The following is a 7,907-nucleotide window of genomic DNA, read 5'->3' on the forward strand; positions in this document are numbered from 1 at the left end:
TCAAGCGATGGTGCGGGGGACAAACAGACACACAAACACACACACATATGTGTGTGTGTACTGTTGTGTATGGGGAGAGTCATTCTCTGTTAGTGCTTCATAATTTAACACTCACCGGTGAGTGTTAAATTATGAAGCACTAACAGAGAATGACTTCCGAGACACAACAGAATATGCTTCAACACAAACTCACATAAAGAATCTTGCAAAGCAAATCCAAAAACGAAATATATATATATGAGTGGCTGAGTGCTAAGTAGCTTGCTTACCAACTACATGGTTACGGGTTCAGTCCCACTGTGTGGCACCTTGAGCAAGTGTCTTCTACTATAGCCTCGGGCCGACCAAAGCCTTGTGAGTGGATTTGGTAGACGGAAACTGAAAGAAGCCCGTCACATATATGTTTGTATGTCTGTGTTTGTCCCCCACCACCACCACCATCGCTTGACAACCGATGCTGGTGTGTTTACACATCCGTAACGGTTCGGCAAAAGACACCGATAGAATAAGTACTAGGTTTACAAAGAATAAGTCCTGGGGTTGATTTGCTCGACTAAAGGCGGTGCTCCAGCATGGCCGCTTCTTTCAGTTTCCGTTTACCAACCCACTCACTAGGCTTTGGTCGGTCCGAGGCTATAGTAGAAGACACTTGCCCAAAGTGCCACGCAGTGGGACTGAACCCGGAACCATGTAATTGGTAGGCAAACTACTTAATCACACAGCAACTCCTGCGCCTATATATACAACATACATATATACATACATATGTATATGCATGTGTGTGTGTGTGTGTTTAAGGGGGTGTACAGCGTGATAAATAAGTATAGAGATATATGTGTTGTGTATATATGTATATATAGATAGATAATGGTAGATACGTAGATAAATGTTATGTTTGTGTGTATGTATGAATGCATGTATGAACTGTCATAGAATAGATATGTAAATACGTATGTATGAATATTGTGTGTAGGTGTATGAGTACGTGTGTGTGCGCGTGCGCGTGTGTGTGTGTGTGTGTGTGTGTGTGTGTGTGTGTGTGTGTGTGTGTGTGTGTGTGTGTGTGTGTGTGTGTGTGTGTGTGTGTGTGTGTATGTGTGTGTGTGTGTGTGTGTGTGTGCTGCTCCCTGTCAACCGCAGTGTCAACCCTAATTACTTAGCCCCTCCACTATTGACATTCATTTAAACAAACACATCGCCTTCGCCACCTCCACGCTTGTACCACCACACTACTTTAAACATCCTGGTGTTGATGGTGTCGCTGGTGCTGGCGATACGCGTTCCTACTCTCCTCTCTAACCTTCCCCTCACCAACGTTGGGTCTTCACTTCATAACCTTCACTCGATCTCTTCACGTATTCCGGACCCGAATACTTCATGTTTCCCACCCCCAACTCCATTGTGTCTTTTTTTCCATCTGTGTGGCCCGCATCATTTCAACCGGGCCACAATGCCTGACTTTAGTTCCCTCTCTTAGAGAACTGTCAGGTCTGTTGTGTTTGCATTCACCAATATTCCTTGTTCTTGACAAATGTGGATACATTTCTGTTGTGGTGTACCTTGGACTTAACCATCAGAGCAATCCTTCCTGCAATAGGATCGTAAATAGTTTGGGTCACAGTGCCATGTCTCATGGGAAGATGGCACTTTTTGACAGCTACTAATGGTATAAGTGATATCTTCCACGCTGGTATTGCACTATCAGTATTCTCTATGACAACATGGACATCTAATGGCATCCTTGTCTCTTCTCAGTCAGGTATTTAATGGCTTTCTCTGTTCCTGATACCTAAGGTGTATCCTTCTTGATGGGATGGGATGTATCTATCACAGCACCAGTAGAAGCTACCCTTACGATCATCACTGTTAATATCCTCTGGCTTCAGGGCTATATACCCATATACAACTTTCAGCTACCTTTAAGTCACATGCAACAACTGTACACCTGGAGCACCTATTCAGGAGTTCTTCACCTAATCTCCAATTGTTATTGTTTTCACTGTTGAGTACACATGTAACGTACTCATGTCTCCCTTTACTGTTCAGTAGATGTTGTCTAAGTAACACAGTATGGCACTCAAAGGGCATGTGAACTGATTTCATGCCTCTATCTCCATTCTTCCAGTAGACATGAATCCTGCCAATGTCACTTTTGACTTGGAACTCACCTAATCCGGATGCCCAATTTGCAGATCTCTTCAAATGTCCTGATGAAGGCTGGAGAGTATATCAGCTGAAACAAGATGAGGACAAATATCCGTCAAATGTAAATAATGTACATAACTCCTCGTCTCTTAAATATCGAACTGTGTCCAGTTTAGTGTCCCAAATATTGGTACTGGCACTGCAAAAACATATAGCTTTATTAAATGCCCACAGCTCTGATTTCCATTCCTTCCAAAGTCTCGTGCAGTATTATTCCCTAGGACTCTCTAGACTTACCCAAATGTCTTTTATCTTCTGCACCAAACGAGAGAAACAATCAACCGGAATTTTTAGGACGACATCACCAGTGGAGTCGTGAGTGTGTGTGCGTGGATGGGTGAGTATGCACTCGTGCATATATGTATGCATGAAATAATGCATGCATGCACGTGGGTTTGCACGCATGTATATATGGATGATTCTATATATTGAATATTGATAAGGCGGCGAGCCAGCAGAATCGTTAGCACGCCGGGCGAAATGCTCAGCGGTATTTCATCTGTCTTTGCGTTCTGAGTTCAAATTCCGCCGAGGTCGACTTTGCCCTTCATCGTTTCGGAATCGATAAATTAAGTACCAGTTGCGTACTAGGGTCGATCTAATCGACTGGCCCCCTCCTCCAAAATTTCGGGCCTTGTGCCTAGAGTAGAACGGAATATATTGAATATTGTGTGTTGTGTACAATGTTTTCGATGGTGGTCGTGGTAAGAGTGATTGCAGTAAGGTGTATAATTATAGGGAAGTGGAGGGGAGAGGGGTGAAGGTTAGAGAGTACAGGTGGGGAGGAGTCCTGTTAGGTAAGGGGGTATAGTTGTTAATGTCGATACAATAGTAGTATGTTAATGTCTCTTTGTTCACTTCTATTTACACACACATACAAATGTGTGCGTATGTGTTTTCATGTATGTACGCATGTATATAAACATATATATATGTGTGTGTGTGTGTGTGTATACACATACATGTACATATATATATATATATGCACACACAGTAGCTGGTGACACAGTGAAGCATAGTAAATGTGTACAGACATCTCATTAGAAGTGAAATACTTTAGAAACGTCCCCCACAGCCACCACCACTCTTATCTCCCTTCTTCTCTCTCTCTCTCTCTCTCTCTAGATTACAACCCCCTGTTATCACACACACCCTCTCCCACAGTGACATTAGTGTCAATCCAGTTTGTTAAGAAACCGTATCCCCCATCTCTGTGCCTCTCCCTTCACATTGGTCACCATCTGACACTAATGACCCCCGCTTCTACAGTTTCAGTCCCTCTTCCACCACCACGACCGTCATTAGCAGTACTACACCAACACCACAACCATCTCCAGCACCACCACCACTACCGCCACTCACCCCTGTTGAAGCTAGTGCTGTAGTTGTTACTATGAGACGAACCCTTCTCTTTGTCCCAAGTCCTTTCTTTGTAAAAAAAAAGTTTCATTTTTTTTTAAGTCTCAACATTCTATCCCGAGTATGTGGGATACTAAACGATCTTTGAGTACCCGAAGTGGTAACCGTGTGTACCTTAAGAGTGATCTTTAGTGGTGTCAATTTCCTGTTCGAATTGGTTTCATATTCAGTGCAATGATACACTTGTATAGGCTAATTAATGACGTGAAAATAATTTCGCTATAAATCAATAAATAAAGAGTTATTAGTAATTAAAAATTTGAAAATTTTGGTAATTTTAGCCAATTGTAAGTCAGACACATTCATGTCTGTTTCGATAGTAACAAGCGGAACATGAGAATTTATTTGCCTGTTGTTTAGTAACAGTCTTTGTGAAGTCTTTTATCTGCGAGGAAGCAGTGTGATTATGGTAGCAAGCACCAGTAACTTCGCTTCTATTAGCGTTTCTTTTTGCCATTGAGCATTGAGGTGGCTGTGAGGTGTGCTAAAAATAACAGCTAAATAAGATTTTTTTTGATAAATCTTTTAAATTATCATAAACATTTGTTTACATGAAAGAAAATTACTGGAGACACAACACGTGATGTTCACAAATATTGACAACACGTGCTATTTTCAGAATGTTGACGACAAAATGTGCAGTCACGCACAAAATGACAACTTCCAAATCCTGTTTCCTGACTGGGTGAAAATGATCAAACTTTGAAACCCTATAACTTTTTTAAAACATTTTTCCGAAAAAATGAAATAACTCCAGCAATTCAGTTTGGAAAAGTATATTATTGTGCCAAATTTTAAAATTTTCGGTAAACTTTCATTTTTGGAGCCTCTTTCGGGTGACACAACCATCTTCATTGTATCAGAGAGAGGACTTCAGTTTTTGGTCGGTCGGTCGGTGTGATGTGTATGTCTGTGTGTGAGCGTTTTGTGTTCTTGTCCCATTCTGTATTATTCATATATATATGTATACATATGTGCTTCCGCTTCCTCTTGGTTGACGAAGCGTCACGAGTGCAGGAAGTGAACCATGGATCGGAACAATGATCTGAGACGGCTTGGTGCGGACTATATACTGGGTGTGTCATGAGTTCGATTCCCTCAGGTTTCTGGAGTTTATTCCAGGTCGTGCGAGAGGTGTGTGTGTGTGTGTGTATGAGACAGACAGACAGACAGAGAGTTCTTATGTTCAGTTATAATAAAAACAATTTTACAATTAATCTGATGGGTTAATTTATCCTTTTGTAGAATGCATACACTTAAACAAGAATATTATTGACAATGACTTCGAAGTTTTAGCCAGGTAAGCCGTGTTCGGCTAATATGTGTGTGTATGTGTGTGTGCGCGCGAGTGCGTGTATGTATGTTCCTCAGTTGCGGTACAGAGCCAGGGAAAGTGTCCCTTTAAGACGCAGACTGTTGTATAACAAGGAAAACTTCAAAACAAGCAAGACAACTCGCCCCGAAAGCGATCGAGAACGGTAGATGCAAACCTAGAGATTAATGACTGAAAACTTGAGAGTTGTTTCTAGCATGTCCAGTGACCCACATTATCTTCTTCCAACTTTAATTTAAGCTATTTTAATTCAATGTCCATCTGGTTTAAATAAAGGACTGTAATTCTTTAACTTTGGTGTTTTGTTCTAAGTTGTATCATATTTTTAAGAACATTACCTTCAAAGAGTTATGTGTTTGAGTATCAAAATCGCTATCATTGAATAGAATTTAGTTTAATCCTATTTACGGATGGTTTGTGGTTTGTAATGGGGGTGGATGCACCCCAGCATTACCCCCTCAGCTTCTACAGACTGCTGCTGCTGGCTTGATTTAGCACAAAACAGCTTCAGGATGTCTACAAGTTGGTTCCATGGAGAAACCTTTTAGTGTTGGCGTTTAGAGAAGAAATTTAAGAAGATAATACATGCCTAACTAATGGTTAATAAACACACACACACATATAGACCCATACACATATTCACACAGGTACATATACACACTTACACACACACACACACACACACACACACACACATACGCGCGTTACGTACACACATGCACATACACACATTAAGCATACACACACATACACGAACACATGTACAGATATCCATACATAAACACATATAGACACGCATACGTACATACCTATGCATTCGTACACACATATACTGACATACATGTTCATATATACATACCAGTACGATATATACACATACACACACACATTTATTCACGTACATATAAATGCATACATACACTCATACACACAATATTTGTCATTCAGTGTTTGACCATCTTGATAATGGGGGTCGCATGACCTCGAAATGTCAGCATAATGTATCTAGAAAAACTTATTTACAACAAACCAATTAACTTGAAACTCATTAACAGCAAATAAATTAATCGGAAGACAATAAATTACGAATTTTAAAACATGTAAAACAAGGAAAAGATTGTAAAGTTGTTATTTTAAAATATTTTGTATTATATTCATTTTCTCCACCTCTACACAAAGAGCTCTACAAAGTCTTCGCCGCTACGCACAGTACGTCGTCTAAACCACATCTGGCGTGCCAGTAAGAGTTGAAAAGATATATCACTGTTCTTACATCGTGTGGCTCAAATTAGAGGAACATATACGTACATACCGAAATACAGACGGTTTAATATTCCAGTTGCATATACGATCGAGTATATTCATCTGATGAAAACGGTTTTTTCCCTTCGCATGATGTAATAACTCGTTTGAAACAGCTGTAGTGAATGAACCAATTTCCATCTGTTATTTTGTTTTGTGTGTGTGTGTATTTCTTTTCCTTGTTTCAGCCATTTGATTGCGACCACACTAGAGCACCGCCTTTTGTCGAACAAATCGAGCCCAGGACTTATGCTTTGTAAGTCTAGAACTTATTCTATCGGTGTTTTTGCCGAACCGCTAGATACGGGGGACATAACACGCCAACATCGGTTATCAAGCGATGGAGTTGTGGACAAATACACACACACAAACATACACACATATATATATATATACAAATATGTGTTATAGATAGATAAATACATATATAGTGTACATGTATATATATATGTGTGTGTGTGTGTGTATTTTCATTTCTCACCCCCACCCCACCAGTTAAGTGCCCTCCTACCCCCACCTTGTTCCTATCCGGCAGACGACCCAGTTAGGCAGTGTCAAGGCAGAAATAAATAAGAGACCATATGGTTATAAATTGTCTGTGACTAACACAGTCACTGGTTACAATGAACTACTGACGCATTAGCACTGGTTACAACAAAACGTCGATGGATTAACCTCTCTGATTGTTTATAAATGATACATTGTCACTGTTAATAGGTCAATTGGTGAGAGATGGAGGGATGCCAGCGGCGCATTAACAACGCACTGGTTACATTGACGGGACATTAACAACCCACTGGTTACATAAAGGAGATGTTGGCTTTAGGAATTTACATACACAGATATATATACACAAACGTACATACACTCATGCATATAAGAACAAGCATGCATTCATACACACATGTATGCATACATACACACATGCTCATACGTAAATGTACACACACATCTATATATGTAATGTATGTATGTATGTAAGTATTTCTATAAAGTGAAGAAGTATGAGGGGTGAATATATACTTATTAATTCCTGCTGAGTTCCATGATGTTACAGCCGTTTCGCAACCTTCATGAAGTATCAATTCTCTGAAACCACATCTTTTACTATTTATTGGTGTGTGTGTGTGTGTGTGTGTGTGTGTGGTTGCGATGATGGTGGTGGTGGTGGTGGTAGGTAGGTAGTTGACGCGTAGTATCACCTCCCCACTTCGTGGATTTTCATTAAATCTGCAAAAACGTCACAAAATTGTTACTCAGAGTTTCAGGTTTTCCCGTCGTCAGGCAGTTGCGATTAAGTTTGAGTAACAGTTTTGTCATGTTTTTGCAGCTTTGAAAAAAAATTATAAATATATATAAACAAGTAAAGTTAATCGCCACATCAAAGTGGCTGTTCCATGTTACTATTAGTTTAACCCCAGGCAGATCTTCCGCCGCCAGGTGGTTATCGGTGCGGCGGCGCTGCACCCTGTCTATACATATATGTTGCTAGTCGGGGGAGCGAACCCCTACCATCCTCTAGCAGACAACAGGATCGAGAGACTGATTCAGTTTCGAGCTTGTTGTCTGATCTCGAGATTTTGCAACTAGCTATTTTGCTCATTCATATACACACACACGCGCGCACGCATATATATATATATATATA

The 7,907-nt window shown here is 40.4% G+C and overlaps 1 protein-coding gene across 2 annotated transcripts in view; it reads left to right on the forward strand.

Annotated features, from left to right (window-relative positions):
• The window catches only part of LOC106870470 (fibroblast growth factor receptor-like 1), a 127,043-nt gene that overhangs the window by 49,063 nt on the left and 70,073 nt on the right, over nt 1-7,907 (forward strand). The gene's annotated exons all lie outside the window — the stretch shown is intronic.

Source organism: Octopus bimaculoides, chromosome 14 (assembly GCF_001194135.2).
Source record: "Octopus bimaculoides isolate UCB-OBI-ISO-001 chromosome 14, ASM119413v2, whole genome shotgun sequence".
Taxonomy (NCBI): Eukaryota; Metazoa; Mollusca; class Cephalopoda; order Octopoda; family Octopodidae; genus Octopus; species Octopus bimaculoides.